Below are 20174 nucleotides of genomic sequence, written 5' to 3' on the forward strand. Positions count from 1 at the left end.
TCTGGATGGGTGGGCGGAGCCTCCCGTTGCCATTACTACCGATTCACAATAATTGGACCGAACTGGGAGCAACCCACCACTGGGGCCACATTTTTATCCTCTTCCCTCTATCACAGGAGTGTCAAACTCGATTTCATTGAGGGCCACATCAGGGTTGTGTTTGATCTTCGGGGGGGGGGCGCTCTACCAGAGAAAACGGGCTTCCAAGCTCTGTTTTTGGCTGCAACAGCCTCCTACAACCCTCTGCCAACGAAAATGAAGCTCCAGAGAGCCGTCTACAGCCCTCGCGAGATCTGTTTTTGGCTGTGATGGCCTCCTGCAGCCCTCTGCCAGTGAAAACAGAGCTCAGGAGGGCTGCACATGGTTCTCCTGAGCTACATTTTCACTGGCACAGGCATTGCAGGCCAGACCTTCACTATTTCCAGGGCAGCCCAGCTGGCCAGATTTAAGTACCCCACAGGCCAGATCTGGCTCGTGGGCCTTTAGTTTGACACCCCTGCTTTATTTGAACATGATACTGATCAGGGGTGGGTTCTAAATTTGTTTACTATTGGTTCTGTGGGCATGGCTTATTTTGTGGGTGTGGCTTGATGGTCATGTGACACTGGGCATGGTTTGGCGGTCATGTGACTGGGTGAGAGTGGCTTGGCAGTTATGTGACTGGATGGGCGTGGCCAATAACAAAAAATAATAAAAATAATAAACAAAGTATATAAAACAATAAGAGGTACCAAACACCAACTTTCACACTTTCACATTTTACACCCACACAGCACAACACAACTGACTCACACACAATGTAAAAGCAGCTACACTTCACCCAAAATGGCCCCTGCAACAAGCAGGAACCTCACACAGCCACAAAAAGCTCAAAAATCAACTTTCACACTTTACACACACACAGAACACAACATAACTGATACACACAATGTAAAAGTAGCTCACCTCACCCAAAATGGCCCCTACAACAAGCAGAAACTTCACACAGCCACAAAAAGCTCAAAAACCAACTTTCACATTTTACACACACACACAACACAACGCAATACAACTGACTCACACACACACACACAAAATGCCACATACAGCTTTGTGAGATTTTGTGTGTTTGTGTAGTTAGAGTGAATCACTACAGAAACACACCAAATCTCAGAAAGCTGCACAAATATTTTATTTTATTATTTTATTTTATTTATATTTTTTAGATCAGGGGTCTCAACCTTAGTAACTTTAAGGATTGTGGACTTCAACTCCCAGAGTTCCTCAGCCAGGAAAGCTGGCTGAGGAACTCTGGGAGTTTAAGTTCACAATCCTTAAAGTTACTAAGGTTGGAGACCCGTTTTAGATAAAAGCAGCTAAATTTAAAACTTCCTTAACTTTTAATTTCTGTCTAAAAACCCAACTCCTTAAAAAAAATCCAATGAACTATTTTTAAATAATTTACTTACCCAATTGAGGCAGACAGATTGAGTTGCTTACCGATGAGATGGATTGCAGGCAGGCAGAATCAGTTGCTAGCTGATGCCACTGATTGCAAAAGCCGAAGGAAAGCATGGCTTTGTAGCCCGAAAGGAGCAGTAATTAGGTAAGTGGGGGAGGGGGCGATTGGGTGGGCATGGGTGGTTGTAAGAGGTTGTAAAAAATTGATTTTAGAAGCCTGTAATGATCAGGAAATTCATCTGGGATCTCCAGAGGAAAAAAAAAGATTTTAAAAGGCTCCTCTGACAATCCCAGAACCTCTTAAAACCTTTCTTACAAGCTGAAGAGCTTGTAGAAAACATGTTTTTTAAAGGTTCTGGTGATCAGGCAATTCAGCTGGGATCGTCAGAGGAGCCTTTTAAAACCTTTTGTTTTTACAACCTCTTCAGCCAAGGGAACCGGTTCGGGGGCATGGCCAGCTGGGCATTGTTACCGGTTCTGTGAACTTGGTCAGATTTTTGCCAGCGGTTCTTGAGAACCGGTCAGAACCGGTAGCAACCCACCACTGATACTGATGTTACCAGTGGGGAGGAGAGTTATGCCCCTTCCAAAGTGGGTTTCACTGAAAACCTTCCTGAATGCTGTTGCCTTTTCACGCTGCAGTGTTCAAAAATGACACACGAGATGAAAACGGTAACACTTCACCCACCCTGCCCCTGGAATTCTCACAATAATTTTGTAAGCACTTGCTACCTATAGCAAAAGACACCAGCTCTTTGGACACGCATCCAGATTGAACTGCGTTAAAGAAAACATATTTCAAAAACATATTTGAAATTCATATTTCAAAGAAAACATTTCAAGAGAATAAGATTGATGAAGTAGAAACTATACTTTCAATATTTGGCAGTGCAGCAGAATTGGCAGAATTAGGCTGAGATGGAGAATGATGGCTGCAGTGACAGGAATGTAAAAGAGCTGGTAATGCATTTTGGTTTTCAGATATGAAGCTATAGCATAAAGCTTGGCTGGTGCTATACAGATGCTATCTTTCAGGTTGCTCATAGAGGTAGTCTTCAACTTACGACCACAATTGAGCCCAAAATTTCTAATGCTAAGTGAGACATTCGTTAAGTGACTTTTGCCTCATTTTATGGCCTTTTGTTGTGTCTTGCCCGCCCTCAGAGCAGCCGGGGCCTTCTTACCTGCTCCCGAACACTGAGGAATGTATGCCTCCCGGCCCAAGTCCTGGCTCCATGCCCAGGCAAACGGAGCAGCTAGACCCCTCCCCCTCCTCCACAGCATGTGAGCCTGAGGAGGGTTTATTACCAACATCTGATTGGAGTAATCCTCGCATCAGAAGATTGGATAGGCGGAGGCAACAGAGGAAGGGAGGGGCAGGCCTTAATGAGTGCTGAGTCATGGAGCCACACCCCATGGCCTATATAAAGGAGCTACTTTCTGGCAGTCTCTGAGTCAGGCAAAAGTCGAACTTATCTTGCTGAAGTCACTTACTGGTCTCCTGCCTGCTCTGAGGACTTTGCTAGGACTTTGGGCAGAGCTGCAGAGGCAAGCCTGATTCGGATTTCCCTGACCCGGCCGTCAGCGGAGGAGTGGGACACGACACCTTTCTTGACCCAGTTGCTAAGTGAATCACTGCCGTTGTTAAGCTAGTAACACGAGTTGTTAAGTGAATCTGGCTTCCCCATTGGCTTTCTTTGTCAGAAAGTCACAAAAGGGGATCATGTGACCCTGGGACACTGCAACCGTCATAAATATGACTCAGTTGTCAAGCGTCTGAATTTTGATCTTGTGATCGTGGGAATGCTGCAGTGGTTAAAAGTGTGAAAAATGGTCATATGTCACTTTTTTTCAGTGCCTTTATAACTTTGAACAATCACTAAACGAATTGTTGTAAATCGAGGTTATAAGTTGTAAATACCTGTATTTCCATGAACATCCAACGGACACTCAGGGTTTTTCAAAAGATAATTTAGAGCAGGTGTCTCCAACCTTGGTCCCTTTAAGACTTGTGGACTTCAACTCCCAGAGTCCCTCAGCCAGCAAAGCAAAGCTGGCTGAGGAACTCTGGGAGTTGAAGTCCACAAGTCTTAAAGGGACCAAGGTTGGAGACACCTGATTTAGAGCAATGGAAGTATCCTCATTTGCTTGGGAAATTAATGGATCTTTGTTAATAAGTAGGTTAACAGTTTCGGTTGCTTAATGTACAATCATATCTCATTTATCCATGCCATGCCCATATCCTAGCTAACCTCATGATTAACGTACCTGAAAATCAGAAAGTCTTTGTCATTTGCAACAGGTGCCAATGGTGCTAATGTGGCTTCCTCCTTAGTTCGCCACAGCATCAGAAATAGAGATTTCATTGAATCAGAATGAAGTGAGAGATTGTAGAATTAATAATGTCCAGATTGGCTGAAAAGAAAACTGCAATGCAGAAAAATAACTTTCATAACCTTTAACAAGAGGAAAAATAAAGAAAAAGTAGCAAAACAAAAGATGTTTTTGCTGTGAAAATGGCAAATATCCGGTGTTTGGAGCAAAATGGGCATAACTGTTTTCCTTCTCTTGATGGTTTATGTGCCTTTGTAACAACTTATAAATATTACTATGGCTAGATGTTTCAAAGCAAACATGTTTTGCAGCCTGTTCTAGCCTTCTGCTTCCTTATTTTATTTTATTCTACGTAGGTTATAGGAAAGCGTAGGGGTTTGATGCCTTATCCCTTACTTTTTTTTTCCCCCTGTCCAATTTGCTTACCAATTATAAGCCTTGGAAAACATGTTTTTCTTTATGTCATGAAAGGAAACTAAAGTACTTTATTTTCAACTGCTTAAAAAGAAAAAAATAGTCATTTGTCCTGGAAATTACCTTATTTGATATCTTTGATTTGTAAATAATGCTGCTGGAGGCTGTAGTCTAAAGTCAACAACAAGTACAATAATAAGAGTTACATTCTGCTTGTCTTATGCTGTCAATAGCTTGTGGTGTTTCAGAACAATTTGTTTAGATACCCATATAAATAAACTCAGCTCCATTTTACCAACCATTAAATTCTCAGTTTGTAAACATTTTCAAAATGTATTATACATTTTGTACATGTATTATATCCCTATTTGGAGTGTATACCATATCTGCCTCAGCTGTACATATGTATCTAAACTATGCAGGAAACAAATTATTTTTTATAACTCAGAGACACAAACAAATGAATGGAATGAAGGAATGCGCTAAGGAAAGAATTAACAATACAGACAAAGCCAGCATGTTCGAAATCAGCAGAATCTGGATTATATATTAACCTATATTTCATTTTACATATTTTCTCACTGTTGATGCCAACATTTCAAGAAAATGCAGCAGGTGTTTTGAGAAATGATGTTTTCCTGCAGCTGTGAGTCACAATAAGTTCAAGTATTTTCTCTTCACCAGTTGACCTACTTTACTTCCAACACCATTAATAAGCAGCAGTTTATATTAGTTAATGTTTTAGATTGCAACTTGAGTCTTCCAAAAGCATATTTCTAAAATAACAGTATTTGAGTTAACTGCATTGTTATTATATTGTAAAATCCCAATATTATATGAAGATCAGAGAACAACCCAAATGTCATTTGGGGCTAACATGTTTATTGATGATTCTGGTACAAACCATCATTCCAAACATTCAAATGCTTTAGTTTAATAAAGAATTCCCATCTCAATATCCAAAGCAACTCCATATCGTTACTCACGATCGCCAAGAATTTTAGATGTTTGTCCAAAACATAACATGTTCCAGATACTGGCCGATGCTTACTTGGTATGTTTTCTGGGAATGAATATGTGAGCAACTTGGAATCAGAAAAGTGCAAAAGCATTTTTTAATTGGTTTGTGAGCAGCAAATAGAAGGGACAGTATTTCATAGATGATCAATTTTGTAAAGGAGCCATTCTCAGTTTGCCAACTTAAGATGCATATAGAAAGACAGCGAATCAGGTCACAGTGAAACATCTAAACGAGTTTATTATAATGTCCACCGGACAGGGCTACTTTTAAAGTCAAATGAAAAACTTTAATAAGTACTCTCTGGTTGCTGTCTGATAATTAGTGAAGGCAGTGTAGAATTTGTCTCTGGTTTCATATTAACCCACGGGTGTGAATATCTCTAAGCCTACATGACTTAAAGCAAAAATATATGCAACTTAATAAACCTGCTTGAACCCTGCTCATGAGCTCACTCCAGAAATATTACGCTGGTGAAGGTTAATCTCAAGATTCTTTTAAGCAATACCTCCTCATGGAACTCTCTATTAGCAACCATTAAATTCTCAGTTTGTAAACATTTTCAAAATGTATTATACATTTTGTACATGTATTATATCCCTATTTGGAGTGTATACCATATCTGCCTCAGCTGTACATATGTATCTAAACTATGCAGGAAACAAATTATTTTTTATAACTCAGAGACACAAACAAATGAATGGAATGAAGGAATGCGCTAAGGAAAGAATTAACAATACAGACAAAGCCAGCATGTTCGAAATCAGCAGAATCTGGATTATATATTAACCTATATTTCATTTTACATATTTTCTCACTGTTGATGCCAACATTTCAAGAAAATGCAGCAGGTGTTTTGAGAAATGATGTTTTCCTGCAGCTGTGAGTCACAATAAGTTCAAGTATTTTCTCTTCACCAGTTGACCTACTTTACTTCCAACACCATTAATAAGCAGCAGTTTATATTAGTTAATGTTTTAGATTGCAACTTGAGTCTTCCAAAAGCATATTTCTAAAATTACAGTATTTGAGTTAACTGCATTGTTATTATATTGTAAAATCCCAATATTATATGAAGATCAGAGAACAACCCAAATGTCATTTGGGGCTAACATGTTTATTGATGATTCTGATACAAACCATCATTCCAAACATTCAAATGCTTTAGTTTGTTTATTTATAAAGAAATAAAGAACTCCCATCTCAATATCCAAAGCAACTCCATATCGTTACTCACGATCGCCAAGAATTTTAGATGTTTGTCCAAAACATAACATGTTCCAGATACTGGCCGATGCTTACTTGGTATGTTTTCTGGGAATGAATATGTGAGCAACTTGGAGTCAGAAAAGTGCAAAAGCATTTTTTAATTGGTTTGTGAGCAGCAAATAGAAGGGACAGTATTTCATAGATGATCAATTTTGTAAAGGAGCCATTCTCAGTTTGCCAACTTAAGATGCATATAGAAAGACAGCGAATCAGGTCACAGTGAAACATCTAAACGAGTTTATTATAATGTCCACCGGACAGGGCTACTTTTAAAGTCAAATGAAAAACTTTAATAAGTACTCTCTGGTTGCTGTCTGATAATTAGTGAAGGCAGTGTAGAATTTGTCTCTGGTTTCATATTAACCCACGGGTGTGAATATCTCTAAGCCTACATGACTTAAAGCAAAAATATATGCAACTTAATAAACCTGCTTGAACCCTGCTCATGAGCTCACTCCAGAAATATTACGCTGGTGAAGGTTAATCTCAAGATTCTTTTAAGCAATACCTCCTCATGGAACTCTCTATTAGCAAGTCAACATAGCCTTACACTGATCACTTCTAAATGGTTTTCAGAGTTGTTTTGTAGGCCGATGTAAGATGATGATGTGTTGCCTTGATAAGACATTTTGTATCCTGGAGGCCCATGCAATCCATGTTACTCAAATGTTTCTGTTCGTTTCTTTGGCTTCCTTCAACATTTCCAATACTTTCCAATGAGATGTTAGATGCGCCAGAAGATGCCGCAAAAGATACATGAGAGATTTGCTTGAATTAAACCAACAACAGCAACAAAAAAAGTTAACCCATTTGAAAACTCCGTACTGCTCTCGCATTCTGTTTTCAAGCTGGTTTTCACAGATGAACCAGTGAGGGAAGAAGGATGTTGAGGACATATTTAGGACCCATTTTCTATTTTCTTCACATATTGGTCTTCATGAAGCACTAGTTCATTTCTGATCTTCCAAACCTTGGATGAGTTCAAAGTATAGTAAGAGCCTTCCTTGAAATATTTTGCCTATCCCACTGTACAATAAATTTTCTTTGTTTGATGAATAAGTTAGTTTGAGAATGAGGAAGATTTGAGCATGGAAGCCCATTGGATGACTTTGGGCCCATCACCTTCCCTCAGCACCAACCTCCCTCAGTAAACCTCAGTAAACCCTCAGTAAACCCGGTTCGGTTCTGCAACCCAACAAGAAAAACACAGACTTCAGAGGATAATTAGAACTGCAGAAAAAATAATTGCTACCAACTTGCCTTCCATTGAGGACCTGTATACTGCACGAATCAAGAAGAGAGCCGTGAAAATATTTGCAGATCCCTCGCATCCTGGACATAAACTGTTTCAACTCCTACCCTCAAAACGACGCTATAGAGCACTGCACACCAGAACAACTAGACACAAGAACAGTTTTTTCCCGAAGGCCATCACTCTGCTAAACAAATAATTCCCTCAACACTGTCAGACTATTTACTGAATCTGTACTACTATTAATCGTTTCATAGTTCCCATCACCAATCTCTTTCCACTTATGACTGTATGACTATAACTTGTTGCTGGCAATCCTTATGATTTATATTGATATATTGATCATCAATTGTGTTGTAAATGTTGTACCTTGATGAACGTATCTTTTCTTTTATGTACACTGAGAGCATATGCACCAAGACAAATTCCTTGTGTGTCCAATCACACTTGGCCAATAAAATTCTATTCTATTCTATTCTATTCTAAACCTGAGAATAAAACCTCCCTTTTCATTTTGAATTTCTTGAATTTTCTTGAATTCTTCTTTTCCGTTTTCTTGAATTTCCAGAAAGGTTTCAGCTTAAACTTTAAAAGGATTGCTATACTATTATGAAGACTTTTTCCTTGTAAAGAAAGCTTCTCCTGCTTTTTAAATCTAACCACTCTGGTACTTGATTATTATGATTATTATTTTACAATTTTGCTTGATGGTTTTAAATTTCCCTTGTGTTTATAAAGACAAGGACAGAGCTGCTGGCGCAACTGCTTCATAATAGAAATGGACATCTTTCTATCACTCTGTCCATGTTTCTCTGATCAAAATCCTCCAAGGGAAGAGTTCTCTGATATATGTTCTCCTGTGTAAATTTAAACCAAGCCAGGGAAACTGCAGACTACCAGAGAGACGATTTTATAATGGAAGACAGGATGTTCACTCAAAGCTCTTGGACATTATGTACAAACACACCAGGAAGTTATTTTTTTTATCAATTTGAATAAAACATGCAGAAGAACATTTCTGTATGACACTAACTAAGTGTCGTGACAGTTGGACTTTGCTCAGGCAGCATCAAACACTTACACACTGTTGCCAAGAAAATTAGATGGACATGTCCATAAAGTCACCAGGAATAAAACTGGACTCAAAAGAGATTGACCTTAGCAGCTAAACAAATGCTAATTGTTTTGTTTAGTAAATTCAGTAAGTCTCTCGTTTTGCTGAACAATTCTCTATAACTTTACCTGGGAGGGAGCCTCACTGGATTGTGACCTAGCTTTTGAATAGGGGTGTTTAGGATTACTCTGCAACATTGTGTTCCCACCAAGCCATCATATACTTTATATACTATGGTTTATGGTTTCTTTATGTGTGAAACGGTGGTGAAATTCAATTTTTTTTTACTACCAGTTCTCCAGAACCTGTCAGAATCTGCTGGATTTCACCCCGGGTGTGAAACCAACAAATTGTGGCTTATTAAAACAGTTTTACAATTCCATCTTATTCTATTGTCATAAAATTCACTTCCCTAATTTCCATTAAAGTCATCTAGTCCAACTGTAAAGAAGAATAACTGATCTCATTCTTATTAATTAAGCAAAAAAAATAGCCTTGCAGCAGGATTTTTGACTGACAAGTCATAAACTTCTCCACCAAGGGATGACCCTTTTGTTCATGCTCAGAAGTGCTGCCTCTCTCTGCCCTGTTTATGGGTGAGGGGCCGATGTCCGCCACTATTTGCTCATTTCCTATGTTGGAATCCACTTTTTGGATGAACTATACAGCCACTTGAGGTTCTGTACAGTTTGTGCCAGGGCGAGAGTGGAACAAAGGTTGAAAATATTTTTAGTTCTGGGCCATATAACAAGTCTGTTTTACTTTCTACTTAAAACCCAGTGTGTAAATACAGCTGTTATTTACCTTTTTGTTTTCTCAAGAAAAGGGCCTATACTGCTGAGTTTTTAAAGATGTTGTTTTGGAGATTCAGGGAGTTTCCATTATTTTTCTCCACTTCCCCTCCCCTTGGATTGGCCTCCTGGAACACACACATTGTGTGGTTTTGACGCAATTTCAAGCAAATATTTTGCCACCAAGAGGCAGTGCAGGGTCACAGAGGTCCTGAAGATTTGGGCACTGAGTATCTCCCTCCAATCCGGTAAACAATAGCTCTATAAGTCATTAAAATCCCTTTTGATTGCCTTTTCCTGTTTCTGATTGTTTTGGAGCAGGAGGGGTAGATTTTGTAATCCAACACACTTCTTTTTCCTGCTACTAAATTTAAAGTGCCCTTAGAATGGAATGGCACTCTGTGCTAAGGAGGTCGGTGTTAATCGAAATTAAAAGTACAAACAAAAACAGTGTTCAACGATATGTGGGGAGGGGGGATGCACAAGCAAGGAAATAATTAAGTATATATATTTTTTTCTTGGTCTAAATTACCAATAACTCAGTAGGACTGAGGAGTCTTAAGTGACCTAGCATATGGCCCAGTTTTCAGGAGGCAGCCATTTGGATTATCAATTTTATCTTGTTCACTGAGTGTTATCTTTGATCCAAAGCTTAAAAGGCAGTCTTATCCAATAATTTACTCTGCTTAATTAGTTTATCGCAGTGGTGGAATTCAATTTTTTACTACCAGTTCTCCGAAATGCTCAAAATTTCTGATACCAGTTCTCCGAAATGCTCAAAATTTCTGATACCAGTTCTCCGAAATGCTCAAAATTTCTGATACCAGTTCTCCGAAATGCTCAAAATTTCTGATACCAGTTCTCCGAAATGCTCAAAATTTCCGCTACCAGTTCTGTGGGCGTGGCTTGTTGGGCATGGTGTGTCTTGGTGGGCGTGGCTTGGTGGATGTGGCAGGGGAAGGATATTGCAAAATCTCCATTCCCACCCCACTCTGGGGCCAACCAGAGGTGGCATTTGCCGGTTCTCCAAACTGCTCAAAATTTCTGATACTGGTTCTCCAGAACCTGTCAGAACGTGCTGGATTTCACCCTGGTTTATCACTAGATGAAATTAATGGCAGCGGATGTTTCTAAGCCATCACCTAAGCCAGTTTTCAGGAGGCAGCCATTTGGATTATCAATTTTATCTTGTTCACTGAGTGTTATCTTTGATCCAAAGCTTAAAAGGCAGTCTTATCCAATAATTTACTCTGCTTAATTAGTTTATCGCAGTGGTGGAATTCAATTTTTCACTACTTCTGTGGGCGTGGCTTGGTGGACATGGCAGAGGAAAGATACTGCAAAATCTCCATTCCTACCCCATTCCAGGAGAAGGATACTGCAAAATCTTCATTCCTACCCCACTCCAAGGGAAGGATACTGCAAAATCTCCATTCCCACCCCACTCCAGGGGAAGGATACTACAAAATCTCCCTCCCCACTCCAGGGGAAGGATACTGCAAAATCTCCATTCCCATCCCACTCTGGGGACAGCCACAGGTGGTATTTGCCGATTCTCGATTCACTACTCAAAATTTCTGCTACTGGTTCTCCAGAACCTGTCAGAACGTGCTGGATTTCACCCTGGTTTATCACTAGATGAAATTAATGGCAGCGGATGTTTCTAAGCCATCACCTAAGCCAGTTTTCAGGAGGCAGCCATTTGGATTATCAATTTTATCTTGTTCACTGAGTGTTATCTTTGATCCAAAGCTTAAAAGGCAGTCTTATCCAATAATTTACTCTGCTTAATTAGTTTATCGCAGTGGTGGAATTCAATTTTTCACTACTTCTGTGGGCGTGGCTTGGTGGGCGTGGCTTGGTGGACATGGCAGAGGAAAGATACTGCAAAATCTCCATTCCCATCCCACTCTGGGGCCAGCCACAGGTGGTATATGCCGATTCTCGATTCACTACTCAAAATTTCTGCTACTGGTTCTCCAGAACCTGTCAGAACGTGCTGGATTTCACCCTGGTTTATCACTAGATGAAATTAATGGCAGCGGATGTTTCTAAGCCATCACCTAAGCCAGTTTTCAGCATGGAAACATTTAGTTTCCAGAGTAGAAGATTGAGCAGATGCTATTGTCTTTGTCCCCACATCTCCTTTGCAATTATGAAAGATGCAGGAGCCCTGTCCTCCTATGGGCTTGCCCTTCCGTCTGAAGCAGGTGATCGTGCAATAATTCTAATTTTTTGCTGATTGAGCAAGATGATTATCATAAGAATCCTGAAGTCCCAGGGTTTTCAGGAGGCAGCCATTTGGATTATCAATTTTATCTTGTTCACTGAGTGTTATCTTTGATCCAAAGCTTAAAAGGCAGTCTTATCCAATAATTTACTCTGCTTAATTAGTTTATCGCAGTGGTGGAATTCAATTTTTCACTACTTCTGTGGGCGTGGCTTGGTGGACATGGCAGAGGAAAGATACTGCAAAATCTCCATTCCCACTCTACCTCAGGGAAGGATACTACAAAACCCCCATTCCTCCCACTCCTGGGGAAGGAAATTGTAAAATCTCCATTCCCACCCCACTTCAGGGAAGGATACTGCAAAATCTCCATTCCCATCCCACTCTGGGGCCAGCCACAGGTGGTATATGCCGATTCTCGATTCACTACTCAAAATTTCTGCTACTGGTTCTCCAGAACCTGTCAGAACGTGCTGGATTTCACCCTGGTTTATCACTAGATGAAATTAATGGCAGCGGATGTTTCTAAGCCATCACCTAAGCCAGTTTTCAGCATGGAAACATTTAGTTTCCAGAGTAGAAGATTGAGCAGATGCTATTGTCTTTGTCCCCACATCTCCTTTGCAATTATGAAAGATGCAGGAGCCCTGTCCTCCTATGGGCTTGCCCTTCCGTCTGAAGCAGGTGATCGTGCAATAATTCTAATTTTTGCTGATTGAGCAAGATAATTATCATAAGAATCCTGAAGTCCCAGGGTTTTCAGGAGAAGCATCATCAGGGTTTTGTTTTTGTTTTTCCTTTTCAGGTATGGACAATGCATATCAGGAGCTTACACTTCAGACTGCACACAGTGCATGTCCTTGGGGGAACAGTTTCTTGACTAAAAAGAATTTGGGTCCATTTATATGGTGGTGACGATAACCTCATCTGTATAAAATGAAACCAGTGTGGGTTACACTAAAGCCAGTACAAAAAAGAGTGAACCGTTTTACCAAACCCTAAGAAATAAATCGATTTTGGGGCAGTAAAGTAGACATTGCCTTCTGCAAAGTTTACAGGAAGGCTCGTGCAATTTGATTTCTTGTTGCTTGATTAGATAATGAATGGCTGCTGAACATCTAATTGGAGTTCACTGATGAGCAAGGCCTCCTGGTCCAGGAAAGGATTCTATTGACATACAAGATAAATCTGTGCAAGGGCCCTTTAGCCATGACTGACACTTGTTCATCAATCAGGAACTGTGAGCCCTGTGTATTTAAGTTACACACAAACTCAGTCCAGGAAAGGATTCTATTGACATACAAGATAAATCTGTGCAAGGGCCCTTTAGCCATGACTGACACTTGTTCATCAATCAGGAACTGTGAGCCCTGTGTATTTAAGTTACACACAAACTCAGTCCAGGAAAGCGCAATCCTGATGCAAGAGACACAGTGGTGCAGTGGTTAGAATACAGTATTGCAGGCTAACTCAACTCTCACTGCCAGGAGTTTGATCCTGACCAGCTCAAGGTTGACTCAGCCTTCCATCCTTCTGAGGTCAGTAAAATGAGGACCCAAATTGTTACTGACTCTGTAAACTGCTTAGAGAGGGCTGTAAAACATTATGAACCGGTATGTAAGTCTAAGTGCTATTGCTATTGCAGTCCCATCCAGAGCCAAAGAAGATAAGTCACCATGATGGGGCAGGCGGCTGCACAGCACATCCAGTGGGCCAGATCATGTGCCTCCTCCCGTGCCTCTGCCTCCGCCTGCTGCTTGGATGGACAGCTGTTGGTTACAGCACTCGGACTCACCTAGGTTGGGCATCACCACAGTGTGTTAGCCAAGGGGCCGGCAGGCTGCAGCTTCTGTCAGACACCACCAGCCCCCACATGCTCACTGCCTCCTGTGCTGGCCACTCTACCCTCTGAGGTCTGATGATCTTAGCTGGAGCTTATTTTTGGGGTAGGGCTTATATTATGAGCATCCTGAAAAATCATGCTAGGTCTTATTTTCAGGAAACATGGTAAAAGGACTTGTGCACTGAGTATCTCCTCCAATCCGGTAAACAATAGCTCTATAAGTCATTAAAATCCCTTTTGATTGCCTTTTCCTGTTTCTGATTGTTTTGGAGCAGGAGGGGTAGATTTTGTAATCCAACACACTTCTTTTTCCTGCTACTAAATTTAAAGTGCCCTTAGAATGGAATGGCACTCTGTGCTAAGGAGGTCGGTGTTAATCGAAATTAAAAGTACAAACAAAAACAGTGTTCAACGATATGTGGGGAGGGGGGATGCACAAGCAAGGAAATAATTAAGTATATATATTTTTTTCTTGGTCTAAATTACCAATAACTCAGTAGGACTGAGGAGTCTTAAGTGACCTAGCATATGGCCCAGTTTTCAGCATGGAAACATTTAGTTTCCAGAGTAGAAGATTGAGCAGATGCTATTGTCTTTGTCCCCACATCTCCTTTGCAATTATGAAAGATGCAGGAGCCCTGTCCTCCTATGGGCTTGCCCTTCCGTCTGAAGCAGGTGATCGTGCAATAATTCTAATTTTTTGCTGATTGAGCAAGATAATTATCATAAGAATCCTGAAGTCCCAGGGTTTTCAGGAGGCAGCCATTTGGATTATCAATTTTATCTTGTTCACTGAGTGTTATCTTTGATCCAAAGCTTAAAAGGCAGTCTTATCCAATAATTTACTCTGCTTAATTAGTTTATCGCAGTGGTGGAATTCAATTTTTTTCACTACTTCTGTGGGCGTGGCTTGATGGGTGTGGTGTGGCTTGGTGGGCGTGGCTTGGTGGACATGGCAGAGGAAAGATACTGCAAAATCTCCATTCCAACCCAACTCCAGGGGAAGGATACTGCAAAATCTCCATTCCCACCCCACTTCAGGGGAAGGATACTACAAAATCCCCATTCCCTCCCCACTCCTGGGGGAAGGAAATTGTAAAATCTCCATTCCCATCCCACTCTGGGGCCAGCCACAGGTGGTATATGCCGATTCTCCGATTCACTACTCAAAATTTCTGCTACTGGTTCTCCAGAACCTGTCAGAACGTGCTGGATTTCACCCCTGGTTTATCACTAGATGAAATTAATGGCAGCGGGATGTTTCCTAAGCCATCACCTAAGCCAGTTTTCAGGAGAAGCATCATCAGGGTTTTGTTTTTTGTTTTTTCCTTTTCAGGTATGGACAATGCATATCAGGAGCTTACACTTCAGACTGCACACAGTGCATGTCCTTGGGGGAACAGTTTCTTGACTAAAAAGAATTTGGGTCCATTTATATGGTGGTGACGATAACCTCATCTGTATAAAATGAAACCAGTGTGGGTTACACTAAAGCCAGTACAAAAAAGAGTGAACCGTTTTACCAAACCCTAAGAAATAAATCGATTTTGGTGCAGTAAAGTAGACATTGCCTTCTGCAAAGTTTACAGGAAGGCTCGTGCAATTTGATTTCTTGTTGCTTGATTAGATAATGAATGGCTGCTGAACATCTAATTGGAGTTCACTGATGAGCAAGGCCTCCTGGTCCAGGAAAGGATTCTATTGACATACAAGATAAATCTGTGCAAGGGCCCTTTAGCCATGACTGACACTTGTTCATCAATCAGGAACTGTGAGCCCTGTGTATTTAAGTTACACACAAACTCAGTCCAGGAAAGCGCAATCCTGATGCAAGAGACACAGTGGTGCAGTGGTTAGAATACAGTATTGCAGGCTAACTCAACTCTCACTGCCAGGAGTTCGATCCTGACCAGCTCAAGGTTGACTCAGCCTTCCATCCTTCTGAGGTCAGTAAAATGAGGACCCAAATTGTTACTGACTCTGTAAACTGCTTAGAGAGGGCTGTAAAACATTATGAACCGGTATGTAAGTCTAAGTGCTATTGCTATTGCAGTCCCATCCAGAGCCAAAGAAGATAAGTCACCATGATGGGGCAGGCGGCTGCACAGCACATCCAGTGGGCCAGATCACATGCCTCCTCCCGTGCCTCTGCCTCCGCCTGCTGCTTGGATGGACAGCTGTTGGTTACAGCACTCGGACTCACCTAGGTTGGGCATCACCACAGTGTGTCAGCCAAGGGGCCGGCAGGCTGCAGCTTCTGTCAGACACCACCAGCCCCCACATGCTCACTGCCTCCTGTGCTGGCCACTCTACCCTCTGAGGTCTGATGATCTTAGCTGGAGCTTATTTTTGGGGTAGGGCTTATATTATGAGCATCCTGAAAAATCATGCTAGGTCTTATTTTCTGGTTTGGTCTTATTTTCAGGGAAACATGGTAAAAGGACTTGTGCTGGGAATCACCTGGAGTCAAGATTGATTCAAAGGTCTCTTTCTCTCTCTGTGTATGTACTCTCTCTCCCTCTGACACACAAACACATACACATACAGGAAAACCCCTCAGGATTTTCATGGTCTAAAGTTGACATTATTAGATTTTTAAAATAACTTTAACCCAATCTTAGTATATTAACAATACAGATGTTCTTCCTAAATATATCCTTAGATATGAAATCTATAAAGACCCCAAGTATTGCAGAGAGTTTGTAGCATTAGTCAAATATTTTTGTCATGTTTGTATGTACATGTTCTTTTTCTCCTTTTTGGTCTTTAATGTAAATATTGCATCATATTGATAACATAGAATCCCTCATAACTTTGAACACTCATTGATCAACCAGTCATAAGTTGAAGATTACCTGATTTCTTCTCAGAATATATATCCAGCAAATAATGAATTCAGGATACTTGAAGATTCTGATTAATTTTTTTAAAAAAGTTTAATAGTAAATAATTCAACAATGGAATCACTTATCTAGCTTATCTAAATTGTTTTTTAGATTTATCTAAAGTTATCTAAAATGTTTTTTTTAAGTGGATCTGTTTAAGCAGAAGATAAATTGCCTCCAGCCGAGGACACCTTAATTTCGATTCCAACACAAGGGATTAGACTAAATGATTTAAAATTTCCCTACCAACTGTATTATTCAATGAAATATTTTTCCAGTTATAGAAACCTCATTTTAAGACAAACAGAGACTTACTTTACATTCTTTAAACAAAGCTCTCACTGATTTATAGGAACAGGACCTTTGAGCTCATCTTCCAAAGGTCACATAAATAATTAATATCAATTTCATTAAATCCTTTCAACTTCTTATAAAAATGGCTTACCGCCTTTGGAATCTCAATAGATTCTTTCAAAATCTCTAGTATGAATTTGGAAACAGCAATCTCATCAGCAACAGCAATAGGCCAATGAATAAATTCTTAACTTGAAAAAATTGCCAGGACACACTTTCTGGAGTAAATCAAACTCTCTTTTAAGTTTCAGAAAAGTTTTAAAAATTGTTTTGTTTTTTTCAGAACTGACTTGATCTAATTCATGTAACCTGATTTCCCTCTTCAGGCGTTGAGTTATACATTTAGAGAGAGTTCACCACTTTCATTTAATTGATTTTATTCCTAAAACAAACCAGAGTGATTAAGTTTGAAACTGTATGATTGATAGAAGAAGATACTGTTATTGGGCAAGGTAAAGATTATTCATAACTAAGGATAGCAAATACTATTTTATTGTTACAAGCTAGAAAATTCTTAGTATCTCTCAGTGCATCAAATTGTCTGTTACAGTTTTATGGTTCCATGAATCCATTATTAATTATATAGAAGATTGTTTGCTATAGATTTGTTATTGACATTCTCTACTCATACTTCCACAGTTAAAATGCCTTCTAGGGGGAAGGGAAGAGGGAGGAATGGACTTTGATGCCTGGATGCTTCAAGCTGATGTTCACTTGTTAGTCATCTCCAATTATTTGTTGTAATCTCTCTCTTTGAAATGTCCTTCCACTTAGAAAGATGTTGTCATGTCGTTATTCGTTGTCCAAGACAAGGAATTAACTCTGCTACTTCAGGTTTTCCTATCAGCAATATTCTCGGATAGTTCCTTGTGTCATAGGAGTACCTCACCTATTCCAGGGACTAGGATCCTGCTTACAAGGAAATTGTGCTGTTTAGAAGCAAGCTTTCTTATATCTGATTGGTTCCCTTTGTTTGCGCATGAGCCAGCCAGCCTATTTTCAGAAACCTAGTATTTTTCTCACTGGACTTTGTATAATTCTTCATATTCCAGACCAGGAGCCTCCAACCTTGGCAACTTTAAGACTTGCGGACTTCAGACCTTGTTCCAGACCATTCCCTTCTCATCCCCCTTGGCTCTTGTCCTATGTCATGCTGACTGCAAGCTTTCAGCTTTTATGCAACATTCCTTAAGCCTTATTCTGGCCATTTCTATGTTTCTATTCATTCTTTCATTAATTCAGTAAAATGGTTTTTATTTTATAGCTTGATGCCAAACTTAACTAGAATTAGAACAGTCTCCATATACTGTACATGGAAAATTGTGCTCATGCCTCATTCACTTAGTTTTGGACCTAAAAGGAGCTCAGCTTGTTAATTTAAATGTGGCAATTAAAAGATTTCCTTTGTAATTACAGAACCTTGCTTTGTCAAAGTCTGGAGCTGTGCTCATCCCAGAGTTTAGTCAATGAAGTAAAACTGGAATCTAGGGGCAAAAGGGAAGCAGGTGGGCTTGGATGAGACAGTCTTTGCATGTTCGGGCAAATTGACATGACTATCTTTTGATGCATGAATATAAGCTGACCATGATTTGTAAGAGGGAATGCATAGAACTAAGCAGTGGTGAGATTCAAATAATTTAACAACCGGTTTTCTGCCCTAATGACCAGCTGGGTAGGTGTGGCTCAGTGGTCATGTGACCGTGTGGGCATGGCCAACTCAACATCACTCATGTCGATGGGTGCTTAGCTGTTACAATGTGATAAGGGTTAACCAGAGAGGCAGTTTCTGTAAGCAGGGCAATAAAGATTAGGATAGAAACAACATCAGAATGTTTCCTTCTTGCCTTCCTTACAGGATTAGCCCTGTAAAGTGGAAAAAAACAAAATAAGATTTCTTCCACCAACTGGTTCTCTGAACTGCTTAGAAAGTTAACAACCAGTTCTCCCTAATAGGTGCGAACTGGCTGAATCCCACCACTGGAACTAGGTATGAGAACTAGCAGTGGAACAAATAGTCCATTTCTTTTTTTTTGTTGTTGTTGCTAGTAAAGTATAAAGGCAACAGCAATTTTGCAATGTAGCCAGTATGCCTGGCATTAAAAATAAAATAAAATAAAGGGCTATGATACTTTCCCCTGAGGTCTCCAGATCCAGGAATAATTGACACTGCAGTGCTAGGTAATAATATCAGTTCTGCTTTCTGCAGACATCTTCCATCCTATTACCAAGGTACAAGAAAGTGAATGAGAGTATAAATTCATTCCACAAGCCAGAGGGTGTGATTGACTCTCCCAGTGACCCTTAGACAAAGACATTTGTGATCCTGCTGACATAATGGGCGGTCTTCCTTCTTGGTGCAATTACACCAGGCGTGAAGTGATCCTAGCACATTCTATTGTATTATCACTTCCAGTTCAATGGCCCTGTAATTGAATAATTTTACGCGCCATGCAGTTGCTGTCAGATCATTGAATTAAAGTGAATTGGTCACTTGATTGCCCATTTGATTGATTGTTGTTTTAAAGACAATTGTTCTGCTTACATATAATAGTCCTTTTTTTAATAGAAGTTTTTTTTTTAAACAAGCATACAAACAAACAATACATCTTTAATCATTCAGTGTTTCATCTGAGGGTATATTTTGTGCCTTCTACACCCTCCTCCATCATTTTCATATTATAATTCTATCATAGCTTTATATTTTCATTTAGATTGTTGCCTCATTCTTCCCAAATTTCTTATGTTTATATTAATTCATCAATTATCTAAATTTATATGTTTATATCTTCTCTAACCATTGATATAATTGTCCCATACTCTAAAATACTCCAATTCTTCCTTGTCTTTAATTACCAGTGTTAATCTATTCATTTCTGCACATTCCAATATTTTCTTAATTACTTGTCCCTCTAATCACCCCTATTGGGTCTCTCAATATCTTGTTCGACAGGCCACACAGATCTCTGCAAATAAAAATTAACTTTCCCCCAATAATATTTATATATGTTATGATTATAAAACAAACTACATTGAATTCAAAACAATTCGCATGTTTCTGTAAAATAGATACTGGATTTAAATAAAACAAATGTGAGAGATTAATTCTGAGATTAAGTACAAAACTTGTTTCCAACATGACATCACTGAAAGTTGATGATGGGTACTGGAATACAATAAGACATAAATGGTTGTTGATCAGCTCTCCCCATTTCTCCAATCTATCTGCATTT

The sequence above is a fragment of the Ahaetulla prasina genome, chromosome 2 (assembly GCF_028640845.1).
Source record: "Ahaetulla prasina isolate Xishuangbanna chromosome 2, ASM2864084v1, whole genome shotgun sequence".
Classification (NCBI taxonomy): Eukaryota; Metazoa; Chordata; class Lepidosauria; order Squamata; family Colubridae; genus Ahaetulla; species Ahaetulla prasina.